The sequence below is a fragment of the Rhinatrema bivittatum genome, chromosome 6, assembly GCF_901001135.1.
Source record: "Rhinatrema bivittatum chromosome 6, aRhiBiv1.1, whole genome shotgun sequence".
Lineage (NCBI taxonomy): Eukaryota > Metazoa > Chordata > Amphibia > Gymnophiona > Rhinatrematidae > Rhinatrema > Rhinatrema bivittatum.
The window spans coordinates 102,548,437-102,567,383 of NC_042620.1; the positions used below are offsets into that span (position 1 = coordinate 102,548,437).

Sequence of the window (18,947 nt, forward strand, 5' to 3'; positions counted from 1 at the left end):
TCATAAACGAATGCACATCTCTAGAATATAGTGAAGACTCTCTGTTGCATAGAAGCCATTACAGATATCTACAATTGTGAGTGTATCATCTACTACTGGTTATGTATCCAGCATACCCTGTCTACTCACTGCCTATAGTCTCTCTCTACAGCTCAGCAACCCAGAGATCACAATTCTAGTATGTGAGGGACTTCAGCCCTGCCGGGCACATCAGCTCACTACTGCCACCTCTGGTGGTTCTACTTCCTGTCTAATAAAGAACTATCTGTGTTTGTCTCCATACTCCAGCTTAGCCGGTGGTCTCTCTCAGGATATGCTACTGGGGGCGCTGTCATCTGCCATCAGCCCAAGGATTCACCAATTTACATTAAAGTGTTCATTCCTTACACTACTAGAGCGGTATCATAACAGACTGCCACTTTGCGGGGAGCCAATCCACAACAGATCACTAACTCCGTCTACGTTGTACAACGGACTGCTGGCTACTCTCCTTGGGGGAGCAGATTCCATAACAGATTGCAACTCCTCCTCTCTGGAGGAACAGATCTACATCAGGTTGCTAATTCCTCTCCTCTGGAGGAACTGTTTACTAACAGTCTGCTAACTCCTCCCCTCTGGGGAAGCAGATCCATAACAGATTGCTACTCCTCCCCTTGGGAGGAGCTGACCGATAACAGATTGCTAGCTCCGCCCCTCTGGGGCAACCAGCTCAACTGTGTACTGGGATTTCTTTTTGAAGTCTCAGCGTGCTTTTTTATCCCACATACTTTGCACATGTAGGATATAAATATCCCTGCGGTACTGGTAGTTGCAGATCTGCAGCCACAGACAATTTTCCTCCATATAATAGCAAGTTACTTTATGACATCAACAAAATCTGGAAAGGGATGGAAGAAATACAGAGCATGTTGTAATACTGATGCAAGCTCAAGGGAGAGGCATGAAGTAAAAAGTATTTGTCCATGCTACAGTCCCCAGAAATGCCATTTAGAAACATTTTCCACCTCTCAGACAACAGAATGCCATAGGTATTAGGGACAATTTTCAAACAGCCCTTGTAGTTGTAAAATATATGAGTACTTTTACTGTTTATATTTGCAGCTTATATTTGCACCTAATTCTTCAGGATAGTTTCTCTTTGAAAATTATAGAAAGTACAAATGCTCAATGCTTCCTCATGCTTTGCACCTGCTATTTGTGTGGATAGCTGAGGATGGGGGGAGTGTAGAATAAAGTATGTGTATACAGTATCTTCCCACATCCATAGAAGCATGCGACTATTCGCAAAACTTTTATGTTCCAAATCATGTTTCGTATACTCAATTTTAACAAACCTTGTTCTGCACACAACAGTGCACATACATCATGTATTATGCAAATAAAATATGATATGTGCATAAATCATGTTTTATGCACATAAATGCCGAGTAAAGGACCACCGCATCACAGACTCCGGGTTCAGCCTCATAGACTAACAATAGCCCCAGAAACATTAGCTCACTTCTGACCAGGAGCCATATTTCCAACATTTAGAAAGCATCAGCTACATCTATGTTCCTCTCTGCATTGGAGAGTAATAGCTAATGCCTTGATTAACATGGGACTTGAGCTTTGCATGAAGGAGTGCTGATTTGTATATTCAGTTCTACTCACATTTGTGTGCACAATTCATTCTTGCATCGGTGGAAATGCTCCAGGTCAGTTACTCCTGCCTGTAGTCAATGCACATGTGTTTGAGTCTGAGGACTGCTGGAGATGAATAAAAAGTGAGCGTGTACTTGACTGAATCAGAGTTGAGGGTGTCAATGCAGTGCCTATGATGGTCCCTCCTCCTGCATACCCAAATACCTTTATTCAGGCCATGACAAATATCTTTTTTTCAGACAAGTATCTACCGAACATCTACTTTTCTGACAGTTACTGGTTGATGTTTTTCCAATATCTGCCCTCAGGAGACTTAAAACAATTTGAGTGAATCAAGCTTATGGTCTTTTACTTTCATCAGATTCCAAAGCTGAGCATGAGACTAGCTGTAATCTGTTTCTGGGGGAAGTTTACTATTCTAAGAAATATGCTATCAGAAGTTTATTCACGTCATGTTCTATGAGGCAACACATCTCATATATCCAGAACCTGGAATGTTAACAGTGACATATTTTCTAGGAGTTAGAATGGTAACCCGATTTAGACCCTGTTAAATCTCAATGCAGAATACAAAGTAAACGACATCATAGTGGCCTCTAGTCTCATTTTTGATCATGCCAAACTCATCTCCATATCATGATGTGCTAAAGAGATGCGTTTCTTAATTCTCAACCAGAGTAATGGCTCAGTCTAATTTAACAGTGTCAATAATGGTACCAGGTGTCACGGTATAACATAAAAGTGGAAGGGGAGGTATTACCTTCTAAAAATATTTTGCTTAGGAAGAGGTATAAGTGATTTGTTAGAGTAATTAATGATATTTTTTGTTCTTGTAAGCAAATATTTTTTTGCAGCAGCAGTGTGCATAAAATATACCCAGATAAATTTGCCACATGTCTTGGACCTTGTTTGTTTCACTGACTTCATGAAAAATGCTTTAATAATGTATTTTTTGACAAGGCTATTCAGGATCGCATCAGTAGAGTTGTGTACCAAAAGGCTGACTATTAGAGCACTAAGTAATTCATAGAGAAAAACAAAGGATTTCACAATTCACTCATGGAAGAAATAGCAAATTTCAATCCGATATGCTTTCAGGCTATTCTGGGAAGCAACTGGCAGAAAGACAGAAATAATGTTGAATGTTCAGCACCACAGTTATGTTTGAGATGAAATATACTGCATGCCTTTCTCTCTTATATGTCAAGTCATTAGAAGTTTCTAAAGTGAACGCAAGGCAAAAGTTATATGGATAGCATCTGATTTAATTCATCTTGATATGGTAGGTATAAAAACATTTGATTGACTGAACAAGTGTTAGTCATGTTATATATATGGTTAACAAAACGATAATGTAATGGTGCCTTTACAAGCAAGTTTCTAGAACCAGGAGTTGAGTCAGGAATGGGGAATACAGGACCTCAGTCCCTAAAAATAGTTGCCAAGTTCCACCTTTTACATGCAGAGCTAAAATAAAATCAGCTGTCACCAACTACTTGGCTGAGAGAAGGGAGAAATATATGTTCGAGTGGAGCTGGTCTCCACTAGTGTGGTATACTAAAGGGGACTGGGAACTTTGCTTGAATTAAAAGAAGCAAAACAGCACCCGAGGAGGATATAAACAAAGTACCTTTCCTAAGGAAACCCGAAGATATCTAAATTGCTTATTTGTGTTGGAAAGGTAAGTGCAGTCTAACCCATTAATTATTTTCTCTTAGAAAACACATGAAAACTAGTGACTCGTTCAATCTGAAAGGGAAAAAAGGGAGATTTCTCAGAATAGTCAACAACGAAAATCTTATTATTTTCCAGATTCTATTTAATACCTGTATTAAGGATCAAAATACTGACATTAAGAAACTGTGTTCATGAAAATATATTTTAAGAAAATCAAATATTATATTGTATCCTTGATAAATAATATAAATGTTGTCCTTTATGCAAATCCTGTTGTTTTATGTTTTGAAATGAGGACGCCATAGGAAATAACAGTTGAACTAGAAAATTGTTCTGTTTTGGTAAATGGCAAATTTTCAGTGCTGACGGAGCCAACAAAGAATGTTCTGGTCCCAGATGTTACTCAAATATGTATCAGAAGCAATAACGTATGAGCAGGTGCTCGGTTTCATGGGTTTTGTGATTTGGGTTTATTGTAATTTTTTAGAGGGCTTCAGTGATAGTCTGCACAGTTGTTTTTGTTGCAAATGGGTAAGAAATTGGCAGTATCCTGAATGTGTTCATAGATATAAATGTTTAACTGCACAAGAAACTCACTGACATTTCAAGAAGCACCTGAATGTAATCTGCTTTGGAGTGGCTGAATGGTGAAATAAATAAATGTTTGTTCTAATTATAGGAATTGTAACCTGATACAGTGAGACATAACATTTATCTTTAGGAAAAAAACGGTATTCCACTGGAAATAATGCTCTCTACATGCGTGGCTTTAATTGATATGTGTAGTTCATTAGTTGGTGATTAACATTAGCAACTCCTTTGGTGACAGTTGATTTCTGTGTGATTTAATTCATGCTGTCTGTGAACTGGTATGTAGATGTCTCAGCTCAGATTAATTTAACATTTGCAACTGAATGTCTTCAAAGCTAGGACTCTAAATTTCATTTTTGAAAATTACAGGCCTTGCAGATAAGACATTTTTCATTACTTAAGGATGAAATATTTTCTCCTCAACATTATATTTCAACACTAACAAAGTATGTGAAGCACATCACCAACAGACAATATAAATATAGGACCAAACAATTAGAAACATAGAAACTTGATGGTAGAAAAAGAAAGTATGGCATATCTAATCTGCCCATCTGTTCAACTAATTTAGCTTTAAATTCCCAGCCCTTCCTCAGAGATCCCCTGTGTTTATCCCATGCTTTCTAGAATTCGGATACTGTTTTTGTCTCCACCAACTCCACTGGGAGGCTGTTCCATGCATCCACCACCCTCTCTGTAAAGAAATATTTCCTAAGATTATTCCTGAATCTACCCCCTTTCACCTTTATCCCATGAGCCTTTGTTCTAGAGCCTTCTTTCCTTTGAAAGAGGCTTGCTTCCTGTGTATGGAAACATAGATATTTAAATGTCTATTATATCTACCATATCTCACCTTTCTTTGAAGGTACACATTTAGAACTTTGGCCTGGATTTATCAAAATGCACTAAATATTGCATGTGATAGGAAAAGGGGTGTGTTTTATGGTAATAGGCAGTTTGTGCTAATACCTATCAGGCCGATACAGTACAGTGCGCTCCGACGGAGCGCACTGTTAACCTGCTATTGGACGCGTGTTTTCCCTTACCCCTTATTCAGTAAGGGGAGGAAAACGCGCATCCAACCCGCGGCACCTAATAGCGCCCTCAACCTGCAAATGCATGTTGAGGTCCCTATTAGGTATGCGCGTGGGATACAGAAAGTAAAATGTGCAGCCAAGCCGCACATTTTACCATAGAATGCTTCTTCTCATTTTAAAGACTTTAGTTTTTTTTGCTTGCAATGTAGACAGGCCCAGTGCATCCCAATAGGCAAACTAGGCAATCGTCTAGGGCGCCAGCCATTAGGGGACAGCAAAGAGAAGCCATATGGGGCCACAAACGCAGCCCATCCCACTCACAGCCGAGAGAAGCAGAGTCTCGGCGGGCCACAAGCGGCACCTCTATTTATGTGTGTGTGTGTATGAGTGAGAGGGATTGTGTGTATATAAGAGAGCAATGGTGTTCGTGAGAGAGAGGGAGGGAGCCTGTGTAAGGGTGTGTGTGTGTGTGTGTGTGTGTGTGAATGAGACAAGGAACATAACTGTGTATAAAAGAGGGGGCCTGTCTGAGTGAATGAGAACAGAGCCGAAGATTTGTCTAGGGTGCCTAAAATCTTTGCACCAGCCCTGAATATAGTCTACTTTGTCTTTAGTATGGAAGAGAAGTATAACACCTATGTTCATAGGATTGTCCACACAGTGACCGATTTAGGATTTTATTTATTTATTTATAAAATATATTTATCTCTTCATAGCTCTTACCATAAGATCTGTCTAAGTAATATACAACAGAGTAATACTTATATACAATAAAATTATATTATAAATTATATTATAAAATTAAATTATATTAAAACAATTAAAAATAATAAAACACATAATAGATGGAATCAAAAACCACAATGTTGATGGTAAAGAATAAATTAATTCATAAATCTGTAGTCATCAGTCGTAAACTACAATGTTGTCGGTCAAAAGTAAGTTCATTCATAAATCTCCAGTCATCAGCCAGGTCTTCAAGCTCCTAAGAAACTGTAATAAATCAGTTTCTCCCTGTAAAAATAATGGGAGTTCGTTCCACTGAATGGGCCTGGTCATAGAGAAAGATCTTTTTTGTATTTTTACATGCTGAAAAGCTTTTGGTGATAGTATTTGAAGCTGGTGACTTTGTTGTGAATCTGAAGCTCTGGCTGAAGATTTCCAACAAAGTCAAGCAGACATGTGAGGCGGGCCGTTATATGTAAAATTTTGATAGGAAGTTTCAATAGCTTAAATTTACATCCTTGACTAATTGGGAGCCAACGTAATTTCAATAATAAACGGGCGGCTGACTCTCGCCTAGCACCCCTAGGCATTGAGGGTCAGGTAACAGGACACACAGAGGCTGATATTCAGTCCAACTTAGCTGGATATGTCCGTACTTATTCAGCTAAATGGTGGCAGTTGAAGATCTGGCTAAGTAGTTATCTGGATTAGTGATGGGTGGGATATGGGCATTCCAAGGGGCAGCTACTTATCTATCTAATTTAGATGAATAAGTAGCTGTGATGATGCATTAGTCCCTTCCCAAGACAGAAGGCATAAAAGTATAAAAGAGCAAACTCTGAGGGTAAAACAGGGCCTATAAAGGCTCAATGGGACTACAATTCCAGGTACACCTGCAACTAGTATGGAGAGAAGCTGAATCACTTGTCCCAGTGGAATTAGCTTCTAGGAGCAATAAGAGGGCTTGAGCCAAAACAGGAGATCAGCAGGGGAAAGAAGCAGAGGGCCAGAGAACTCAGACTTAACTGCAAAGCCATGGAACAACCCTCTGAGGAGGAGAAAGAACCAGACCCAGTTCTAAAGCAATCATGGCACTAAAGTTAAGTTGTTTGTTTTTTGGTTTTGTGAAAGGCTTTAAGACTGTGTTGTATTAATTATTAGAACCCTGCAAAGCTAGTGCTGATATATGGAAATGCTTTAGTTAAGTTTAGGATCCTGAGGTGAAGACAGAATCCTAAGGAAAGAAAGGAAAAGAAGTTTGAATTGTTCTGGGTGATAATAAGTCTTTAGAATTAAATTGCTGACAAATGCATACAAGCTAATCCTTCTGAAATACAGAGACATTTGGAATAATAATGGTTGTTGTGGCTAGAGTTCAGTAAAGCTGGTTAAATTGTTTGTAATACTGCTGAGAAAGCCCACATTTTACTGTGATTGTGAATCAAAGCTAAAACATCCTGATTAGCACTACTTGAGAGCCTGAGTCAGGCTCTGCTTGCAACAGAATTAGATAGCCTTCCAGAGTGGTGAGGATTACAAGCTAAAATTAAGGGTGAGTCCTCAGATAGTTCGGAGAAAACACTGCAAACTCATGGTTGTAAAACGTCTAGACTCTAGAGAATACAGCTGGGCTTGAAAGTTTAAGGGTTGTGTACTACAAGAAATTCTCCTAGTAAACGCTTTTAGGAGAAGGCTGAATAACACTGGTACTGGGCTTAAATGTAAAACATTGAGCCTATTGTCCACGCTCTAGGTCTTGCAAAGTGATAAATACATGGAAACATTCTATTCCATGGAGAGTGACAATGTTGAGATGTTGGGGACTTGCATCCACCAACATTCAATCTGTTTTTGTTTGTGGAGTTCAAACTTTGAAGCAGTGGATACATTTCAGCAGTTTGCTAGAGAGAGTCTATATGGAGCTGAAGGAACATTCATTAGCTGTGAGCTTTGCAGATAGTCACTGCTTGAATAAAAAATGCAGCATTGGTTGTAAAGAAGTAAATAAACTTCATAAAAGTGAGCTGGCTTCAAAGTGTGTTATAGGCTTGCCTTAAGGAAGAGGGAATTAAAGAAAGGCCCAGAGGGGACCGGGAAATAGTACCTCAGTCTTGCAAAGTTTTATTCTAGACACTAGGTATGGCACTATATGTGGTGAGTCTGCAGCTACAGAAGGTAGATATAGGGAGAATGGAGTGAGCTTTTGCACTATGCGTTAATATAGAGAAAGATCACCATTAGTAGCGACGAATGGGCAAGGATATAGGAATCATGGCAGCTTCCTGGAAACCTTGACACTACATGTAGTATTCGAAGGTGTTTCTCCTGGGGGAAATTCTGCGCACAAAAACTGAAAATTCTGCAAACTTTATATTGGTCAAAATAATACAATTTGCATGACAGTCTTTAAGTAATTATAAGAAAGACTCCGAGCTTATTTCCGAACCAACGAGGATCACAACAAATAATAGATTATACGTCAGTTTCTCTTGAAATTACTTCTAATAGTAGGAAATAATACACAGTCAGAGGAGTTCCTGAAGCAGCATTGGACGCGAAATGTGCACGTCGAACTGCACTCTGATATCGTTGGAAGGGTAGCGCCCCCCCATGGACTGTGCTCCGTTCATCCCCGAAAGGGAAGTATTCTTGAGCTAATTCACTCAAGGAATATTTTATTTAAATGAAAATTAAGAAAAATTGGTAAAACAAAAAATGAACAAAAAGTGTCTTACACACAAGTGAATCTATGACCTATGATTAAAGATGATCCCAATTGTGGCTTGACAAAGAGCAGAGATGCCCAAAGAGACCGCGTTATGAGGGTCAACAAATCATTTGTATGAATATTGCATAGTTTGAATTCGGTACCGACTATCCTACTATTAGAAGTAATTTCAAGAGAAACTGACGTATAATCCATTATTAGTCTTTAAGTAATTACATTTTAAATTATTACAGAAAAAGGTATTACTTAAAGTTACAGAATTTCCCTAGAAATTCACTGTAAGAGTGTCCCTTACACATACACACACCCTCATACAGGCTCCCTCACTCTCTCACACACACACACACACACATCCCCTCATACAAGGCCCTCTCTCTTGCATACACACCCACACAAGCTTCCTTTCTCTGTCACACATACATCCTCACACAGGCTACCTATCTCTCTCTCACGCAGCTCTTCACACAGGCTAGCACTCTCACATACATACGATCCCTTTTTCATACACACGAGCTCCCAATCTCTCATACACATACACACTCCTTTACAATCTCCTCATATAGGCTCCCTCTCTCTGAAACCCACACTCAAGCATCCCACCTACCCTCTCTTACCTCCCATGCTCTCTCTCACACCCTCCTGCTCTCTGTCACCCTCCCCTCATATAGGCTCCTTCTCTGAAACCCACACTCAAGCATCCCCGCACTCCCCCTCTTACCACCCATGCTCTCTCTCACCCTCCCCCATACCCCTCTCCTCATATAGGCACCCTGTCTCTGAAACCCACACTCAGGTATCCCCCCACCCACCCTCTCTTACCTCCCATGCTCTCTCTCACCCTCCCCACCCCCCCTTACCAACCATGCTCTCTGTCACCGTCCCCTCTCTCAAATACACATTCTCTCTCACCGGCATCCCCCCCCCCCATGCTCTCTCTCACCCTCCCCTCCCCTCTCTGACACACATTCTTTCTCACCGGTATGCCACGGGACGCGCTCCGTTCCCGGCAAAGATGAAGGCCCGGCTTGCCATTCGCGGCGAAAACCGGCACACTGGGCCTTCATCCTTGCCGCAAATGGAGCACATCCCGCGGCACATGGGGGCCTTCCCTTTTTGCCGCAAACGGCGTGCCGGGCCTTCATCTTTGCCACGAATGGAGCGTGGCACACGAGGACCTTACCTTTTCGCCATGCCGGGCCTTCATCTTCGCCGCGAATGGAGCGAGTGCTGTGGGATGTGCTCCATTCGCGGCATGCCGGGGTCTCTTCTGCTATTTCTGCGCAGAATTTGGCAATTCTGCGCAGGGGGGGGGGAATTCTGCGCAAATTCTGCGTTCCACAGTAGTGCAGAATTCCCTCAGGAGTAAGGTGTGCATCACAGTCAACCTGCACATTCATGGAATGGAATTGCTTGCAGTTGCAGAATTTATTCTCCTGTTCCCACTTTGGGGTCAATGAGTGCAATCTATTGCACCAAACAAATTGGGCATCCCAGCTATTTCAAAGAAACCACTCTGGATCTCCCGAAGTTGGGTTGGATCCTCAGGATAGTAGATGTACTGCTTCATCATTGCCCTCAATTGTCCTAAGTGACAAGAAACTAGGGATGTGAATCGTTTTAGGACGATTAAAATTATCGTCCGATAATTTTAATATCGTCTTAAACCGTTATGGAACACAATACAATACAGATTCTAACGATTTATCGTTATAAATCGTTAGAATCGTGAGCCGGCACACTAAAACCCCCTAAAACCCACCCCCGACCCTTTAAATTAAATCCCCCACCCCCAAATAACTTAAATAACCTGCGGGTCCAGCGGCGGTCCGGAACGGCAGCGGTCCAGAACGGGCTCCTGCTCCTGCATCTTGTCGTCTTCGGCTGGCGCCATTTTCCAAAATGGCGCCGAAAAATGGCGGCGGCCATAGATGAAAAAGATTGGACGGCAGGAGGTCCTTCCGGACCCCCGCTGGACTTTTGGCAAGTCTCGTGGGGGTCAGGAGGCCCCCCACAAGCTGGCCAAAAGTTCCTGGAGGTCCAGCGGGGGTCAGGGAGCGATTTCCCGCCGCGAATCGTTTTCGTACGGAAAATGGCGCCGGCAGGAGATCGACTGCAGGAGGTCGTTCAGCGAGGGTTCCGGCGCCTCGCTGAACGACCTCCTGCAGTCGATCTCCTGCCGGCGCCATTTTCCGTACGAAAACGATTCGCGGCGGGAAATCGCTCCCTGACCCCCGCTGGACCTCCAGGAACTTTTGGCCAGCTTGTGGGGGGCCTCCTGACCCCCACGAGACTTGCCAAAAGTCCAGCGGGGGTCCGGAAGGACCTCCTGCCATCCAATCTTTTTCGTCTATGGCCGCCGCCATTTTTCGGCGCCATTTTGGAAAATGGCGCCGGCCGAAGACGACAAGATGCAGGAGCAGGAGCCCGTTCCGGACCGCCGCTGGACCCGCAGGTTATTTAAGTTATTTGGGGGTGGGGGATTTAATTTAAAGGGTCGGGGGTGGGTTTTAGGGGGTTTTAATGTGCCGGTTTTTCGATTTTTCGATTTTTCGATTTTTTAACGATTTTTCACGATATTTTACCCCCCCAAACGGCAACAATACGATTCCCTCCCCCTCCCAGCCGAAATCGATCGTTAAGACGATCGAGGACACGATTCACATCCCTACAAGAAACAGAGGACTGAGCCACCCTGGAAGCGATACCAACAATATTTTGGAAACCTCCAGTGGCAAAAAACTGCAAAGGCAGAGAAGTTTTACCAACCTAGGCACGGCATGGTTGCGATTGTCGATGGGATCAAGGTCACTGAGCAGGTCCTCACAAAGGGTAAAAACTGCCCGAGAGTTGAGCCAGTATCTTCGCACCACATCTGTCTCTCGCAATCCAAGGAGGGTTGTCCTTGGCCGGATGATACGATGCTGACAGGGTCTATGGATGCGCTGGGCTGTACTTACAAACAAACAAACAAAAAGGAACATAAGACATGCCATACTTGGGCAGATCAAGGGCCCATCAAGTGTTCAACAGTGGCCAATCCAAGTGACCATTACTTCACAATTAAAGATAACCAGTTAGGAATAGCAACTGTCCACTGATCCATGTAAATATAACTTTCCCCAACTGACTCCTACAAACCTGAACACAGGGAGACATTGGAAGGACAAAGGTATAGGCCACATGTGAATAGTATAAACAGGAAAACCAACATTTAATGGAAGGACGTGCACTATTTGTATGTCCATGTGCAAACCATGGGCATTGGTGCTCCGGGCCTGACGTCCAGCACTTGGGCGCCAAAGCACATGCTTGTTATGGTTGCCCGGGTCTCACTCCAGGCCTGGACATCAAGACTTGGGCTTCCATTCATCAACCGACAGCTATCCCAAGTTTACGGGAGTTATTTGCTTCCCTGCGCCTGTGATACCACATGGTCCTATTGTCTTACGTTCCTGGATTGTTTGCTTGACTAATTGCTCTCCTTTGCTTTATTTTGCTTGCATTCGCAAGAGAAAAGTGATGAGGGCAAGAAAATTAATATACTCCCTGTGTTACTACATGGGGAGTAATACTTAATTGGCTCATTTAAAGGCAATTAGTGTAAGGAGTAACACTTAGTGGAAATAGTGAGTCCCTGGGCCGATGGCAGATGACAACGCCCTCAAGTGGAGATCTTGAGAGGGACCACCGGCTAGGCTGGAGTATTGAGACAAACACAGATAATTCTTTATTAGACTGGAAGTAGAACCACCAGAGGTGGCAGTAGTGAGTTGATGTGCCCGGCAGGGCTGAAGTCCCTCTGATACTGGAACTATGATCTCTGAGTTGCTGAGCTGTAAGGAGAGACTATAGGTAGTGAGTAGACAGGGTATGCTGGGCATAACTAGTGGTAGATGATACACTCACAATTGTAGATCTCTTAGTGTCTTCTTTATGCAACAGAGAGTCTTCAGTATTCAGGAACAGGAGCCGCAGGCGAGTACTGGTTCCTATAGGCAGTCTGAAATAGAACTCATAATAACTGTGTATGGGATGGCTTCTGGAATAGAAGAGAGGCTAGAAGAGATTTAGGAACGTAGGCCCTCGTGGAGCGAGTACTGGTTCCTATCTGTTAATCTGTAATAGTAATCCATAAGATATAGGTTTGTGATATCTTCTGAGGAAGAAGAGAGTATGAGAAAGGAATTAGGAACCGGTACTCGTGGAGCGAGTACCGGTTCCTATCTGCAATCTGCAATGGTAACTCACGATCTCCGTACCTGCGATAACGTCTTAGATTGAAGGGAGCCTTAGAGATTAGGAACAAGAGCCCTCGTGGAGCGAGTACCGGTTCCTGTCTGTAGTAGGACTCACTGTGTTCACGTCTGCGATCACCTCCAGCAATAGGAGTCTTCTGAGTCTTCAGGAACGTAGGCCCTCGAGGAGCGAGTACTGGATCCCGTCCAACAATCTGAAATCAAGAATAAAGAGAGCAGAGCCACCGAGGAGCGGGTACTCCTGGTAAGTTTGAAAAGGCCAAGCAGTGGAGAAGACTTCCCCTAGCTGACTCGGAACGTAGTTGCAAGAATCATAGACTGCCCAAGCAAGTCCCGTTGGAGTTCCTTGCTAACTAGCTTGTAGTTAGCAAAGACCTTTTAAATTGAAAACGGATGATGTCACTACGGGGGGGGGGGGGGGGGACGCCCCCGAGGTTCGCGCTCTTGCTGGTACAAAGTCTGAAGCGCGCGTGCATGCCCTTACATCATCAGGAACATGGCAGATCCGTAGCGTCAAGCCAGCCCGGGGATACTGGGACCAAGAGGCGGGGAGAAGCCGCGGCTGCATCTGTCCGTCTGAGCCGAAGGGAGTCATCACAAAGGTAGAGAGGGTGGAGCGAGGGTGAGAATAGGCATGAACATAACAACTACTCACCAGCCCAGTTGCATCTTTCACATGGGTGAGACGTGGGGTAAAGGGGGTGGGAATGTAAGACGTCCCTTCTATTCCATTTGATGGTATACTGTGGGGCCCAACAACCCCAAATTGCCAAATACTAAATGTTCTTTCTACCTTGTAGAAATGTATATACTTGTGTAGAATGAGACTATTAACCATGAGTAGATAAGTGTAGAGATGTGAATCGTGTCCTCGATCGTCTTAACGATCGATTTCGGCTGGGAGGGGGAGGGAATCGTATTGTTGCCATTTGGGTGTGTAAACTATCGTGAAAATCGTTAAAATCGTGAGCCGACACACTAAAACCCCCTAAAACCCACCCCCGACCCTTTAAATTAAATCCCCCACCCTCCCGAACCCCCCCCCCCACAAATGCTTTAAATAACCTGGGGATCCAGCGGTGGTCCAGAACGGAGGCGGTCCGGAACGGCCCCCTCAATTGAATCCTGTTGTCTTCAGCCGGCGCCATTTTGCAAAATGGCCGCCACAAAATGGCGGAACCCCCGCTGAACGACCTCCTGCAGTCGATCTCCTGCCGGTGCCATTTTCCGTACGGAAAACGATTCGCGGCAAGAAATCGCTTCCTGAACCCCGCTGGACTCCCAGGAACTTTTGGCCAGCTTGGGGGGGCCTCCTGACCCCCACAAGACTTGCCAAAAGTCCAGCGGGGGTCCGGAACGACCTCCTGCGTCGAATCGTTTTTGTCTATGGCCGCCGCCATTTTGCGGCGGCCATTTTGCAAAATGGCGCCGGCTGAAGACAACAGGATTCAATTGAGGGGGCCGTTCCGGACCGCCGCCGTTCTGGACCACCGCTGGATCCCCAGGTTATTTAAAGCATTTGGGGGGGGGTTCGGGAGGGTGGGGGATTTAATTTAAAGGGTCGGGGGTGGGTTTTAGGGGGTTTTAGTGTGCCGGTTTTCCTGCCCTCCCCCTTCCCCCGATTTACGATTTTTTAACGATAAATCGGGGGAATTGGTATTGTATCGTGGCCCTAACGATTTTTGACGATTTAAAATATATCGGACGATATTTTAAATCGTCAAAAAACGATTCACATCCCTAGATAAGTGTGCTGTTTGATATCCTATTAGCCATGTACATAGTCATGAAGAAATGTATAGGCTTGTATAGGCTAATAAACCTGGATATATTTGTGCATACCTCCAGCCTCGTTCACATTCCCTTTTGTTTCCTGGGGTGAAGGGAGGGAAATCCCACCCACTAACACCTTCTTCCCCCGGTGGAAGCAAGGGGCGCCAAGAACGTGAGGACCGACGAAGTCTGCCCTAGGGGGGCTCCCGCCAGTTCGGTCCCAGACCCAGGAATGCCCCGTGAGGTAAGCAGTCAAGGGGGTGTTACACATAATTTGTAGCAAGCAGGAAGGTAGTGAATGATTAGCCAAAATATTTTGAATGTTTAAAAGGTTATGGGAGATGAGGTGTGTCAGTGTTCTATTATAATTATGTAGATTTTATGGTATTGGACATATGTAACTATGAGAATTGGGTTGAATAAAAATAATAAAATATTTAAATCACATAAATATTATACAATGTGCCATGTCTTTACAATTACTGGATATCCATAGTCAGAATATTTATTTACAAACTTAAAAAATTTGCTGCTGATTTAGTGACAAGGTTTATGACTTGCTTACAAGGCTGACTTTGTACTCTCTGAGGCAGAGCCTAATTTGGCTTAGCTATGTAATTTTATTGTGACATTTACTATTATAACATACTTTTTAAATATATCTGGATCTGAATTCCTAATATGTCTTAACATCCTTCAGTGTTCTATATATTAGGTTCAACTTTGGCTTCATATATTCCATTTCTACCTGATTAATGTACAGCTTTTTAACAGTTTTATCATTATCTAATTAAAGGAGCTTTCTCTATCCTCTCCAAGGTGGAGTGAGAGTAGAGCCCCGGCTCAAGCGGTGCTCTGGCATCTGCCCAGTATCACCAGTGATGAGGTGGTCACATCTAGCAACACTACTTCACCAATCCCCATCTTTATTAGCCCTGGCAGAAGGACTTAAGGGATGGTTGTTGGTGGTTGCTGGGAAGGTTTGCCCCTGAACATAAGGACAGATCAGGGGATGGAGGAGAGCGGCATCTGTGTTCATGTAAGCTGCAGCCGGACCCTGCCGCCATCTTTCTCCATAGCTTTCTTTCCCGCTCGGACTGGGGGGCAGTGGTAGAGAGGGCCATTTATAATTGCAGCATATCTAGTGAGGGAATGGCCACATCAAGAGGAGGCACACCACAAGCAAGGGAGGAATAGCCTAGTGGTTAGAGCAGTGGGCTACGAACCAGGAGACCAGGCTACGAACCAGGAGACCAGGCTTCAAGTCCTACTGTTGCTCCTTGTGACCTTGGGCAAGTCACTTTACTCTCCAATGCCTCAGGTACAAACTTAGGCCAGGATTTATCAAAATGCAGTAAGTACCGCATGCGATAGCAAAAGGGGTGTGTTTTATGCTAATTACCTGTGTGAAGAGCTAAGTTAGCACAAATTGTGATACCATTTTCAGATTCTGCAATAAGTGCCAGACCTGTTGTATTTCCTGCATTCAATCATTGCTAATGGTCTGAGAGAGAGAGGCCATAATGTCATGGCCCATAGGTAGGTATTTGTATCCCTATGGTAGGCCCACCTAGTAACTCGAGGTGGGGCCTACCATACTCACTCCAAGATGAGATTTCCTTACTCCGAAGGCCATCAAATCTTCACAAGAGACCACTGTTCTGTTCGTAGGTGTCACGTAGAATGTCAAAGTGGCCCCTAACCCCCTACACTCTTACCTAAACCCCACCTCGAGTTACTAGGTGGGCCTACCATAGGGATACAAATACCTACCTATGGGCCATGACATTATGGCCAGTCTCTCTCTCTCTCTCTCTCTCTCTCTCTCTCTCTCTCTCTCTCTCTCTCTCTCTCTCTCTCAACCCTTCAATTCACCTGAAATAGGCCTTACAGGAGACATCACAAAGGGCAATGAAACCTTACCACATGGTCATGGCAGCTATCACACAGCCTAACACAATTCAAAGAGGTGTAGTTAAAATCAGCATTACAGCTGTGCAATAGCTCTTCACAGACAGGCTAACCCAGCCCACTCTCCACCCCTAACTCCTCCTATTTTCTGAATTTGCATCGCACCATACGATATGGTGCTATCGCATGTGTTAACAGGGCTTTTTGCATGCGATAAGCCCTTAACGCATGCGAAAACGCCTTATCGCATTTTGATAAATGACCCCCTTAGATTGTAAGCCCTCTGGGGATAGGGAAATACCTTACAGTACCTGAATGTAAACCAATATGATATCTCAGATCAAATGTCGGTATATATAAATAAAATAAACCATGTTGTACAAGGACTGCAAGATAATTTTCCTGCCCCTTTTATTACAAATGAGAATGCAAGAACTGTGGTGGTTTGCTGGTCAAATGTCGGCTTTTACAGCAGGGACAGGCTTACTGTTCACCCCAAGTGGACTGCACATGTCGGAACTGGTCCACCCTGGTCTTTTACAGATTGGGTTGACGACCCATGGAAGAGAAAGTTTACTGGCAATCAAGCCTCTAATTGCTAAATAATGTTTGGACATAGGGGGGCTAGGCTTTGACAGACTTTTCACTCTTTCTTGAGTGTAGAAGGGAGCTGACTTTTACAATCAGCCTTCATACAGAGCATGGTATCTTGTGTGTGGTTATAGAAAATTGGTCTTCAGCTGTGTGACCGGTTGAGGGCATGGCCATCACAGCACAAATAAGTTAAACAGATTCTGTTGATGTTAAAAGTGTAACATCCTTTGGTTGAATAATTAAGTATAAATTGCTGTATGCTATGGCATTAACAATCACATATAAAGTAATCCTCTTTTTGAGTTCTTAGTATCTGCCTGAATTGTTTTGGGAAAAATGCTGGGGTGGGTTGGAGGGAGTGGTTAGATCGGCTAGAGCAGTGCCAATGTGACATCTGTCAGAGTTTATAAAATTAATAGTAGATCCTATGCATCAACACTGCTGATCTGAATTAACGCAGAGTCAAATTGCATATTTTTATGTAAATGTATTAATTTACTTAGCCTGGAGCACAGTGTTGATAATGTTAGCACATGCTGAGATGCTAACATAAATTAGATCATTATCCCTTCTGAATTCCACTGTATCATATACAGAAATATTGAAAAGGCAAAATCAAATGCAGAGACATAAGTGTGTCTAAAGGCATTAAAATATTATGTATAAAAATAAGTATGTTCACAGATATGGGTTATGTCTATATTTAGGGGGCAATGTTCCCTTTATAACTTCATGTGGGTGCAAAGTACCTGCAAACCTTTGCAGCTGCCTTTGTACAGGTAGATTTTCACTGGATAATAATATACATAGATTTAAAAATACATTCTAAAGCAAACAATCCAAGTCCAGTCCTCAAGGTCCACAAATCAGTCAGGTTTTCAGGATGACCTTAATGAAAATGTATGAGAGATTTGTATACATACTGCTTCAATGGTATACACATTTATTTTATGCATATTCAATAGGGAGATCATGAAAACTAGCCCAGTTTACAGCCCTTGATGACTAAAATTAGACACCCCTGTTCTAAATGCATTATTTCCCAATTTTGCCCAAAACATGCTCCAAGGAATGCCCTCTCTTAATATGGTTAAATTATCCTCATTGTGGAATACTGCATCTATTTTTAGACATATTGAACAAGGGCAATTACTAGACAGCCAACTCATGCTTATAAATCACAATTCATTATTTACTTATTTGTCTATTTATTTATAGGCATTTGATATTCTGCCTTTTTTCGATGGTGGATTACAACAAATTGAAATCAGACAGAAGCATTTGAACAGCTTAAGTCAGAATCAGAATAGCATTGAGAACCAGCTTTGGAAAGCCATTAGTGTATAATGTAAATGTAATGTAAATGGTTTTGTGAATTGTCTTAACAGTAGGTAAGCAATTCTGTATACATGGCATAGTAGTTTGAACATTTTAACTAACTCTGGAGAACACTTCCTTTCTTTTTTTTTTTTTCATTTTAGGAATAATTTTCAAAAGGATTTATAAGCATAAATCCTATCTCATGTGTGTAAGTCAGATTTTGAAAATTATCCCTGGGAGGTTGTATGGGGAAAAGTTCAAAAATAACTTGAAAACACATGTATTTTTCCCTGTACTCACGGTAGGATTTGCAGGGTATAGAATTGGGATGGGGAAAAGCATTTATGTGCATACTTTCACTTTTTAGAAGTATGCACATAAATATACCTGCAGAAATTTATACCACTCTGGAGTACGTGTAACTTCTTGTGCGTATATGAATGTACGAACTGGAACAACGTGCAGATTTAAAAAGCAGACTTAAATGGTTCAATTTACATTTGAAAATTCAGGCTAAAGTCTGATGGTATCTTCTATCTGCAGGCTTTAGCCCTTCATGTACTGTTTGAAAATTATCTTACCCATTTTCAAAAAAAACATAACAACATCAGGATTCACAAATTACATACAGAGCAATGAATATCCAAATAAAAAGTAAAATAACAACATATTGGAGATAATTTCTAAAAG

General features: G+C 42.7%; 1 protein-coding gene across 2 annotated transcripts in view; it reads left to right on the forward strand.

Moving 5' to 3' along the window:
• XIRP2 (xin actin binding repeat containing 2) overlaps nt 1–18,947 on the forward strand; it is a 356,476-nt gene that overhangs the window by 209,646 nt on the left and 127,883 nt on the right. The window contains exon 1 of one of the 2 annotated variants that reach the window (XM_029605671.1): nt 3,136–3,325. The exons of the other annotated variant lie outside the window; for it this stretch is intronic. The gene's annotated coding sequence lies outside the window, so the exon portion shown is untranslated. Of the gene's footprint in view, nt 1–3,135; nt 3,326–18,947 lie in introns of those variants that run through there. 2 annotated transcript variants of the gene reach the window in all.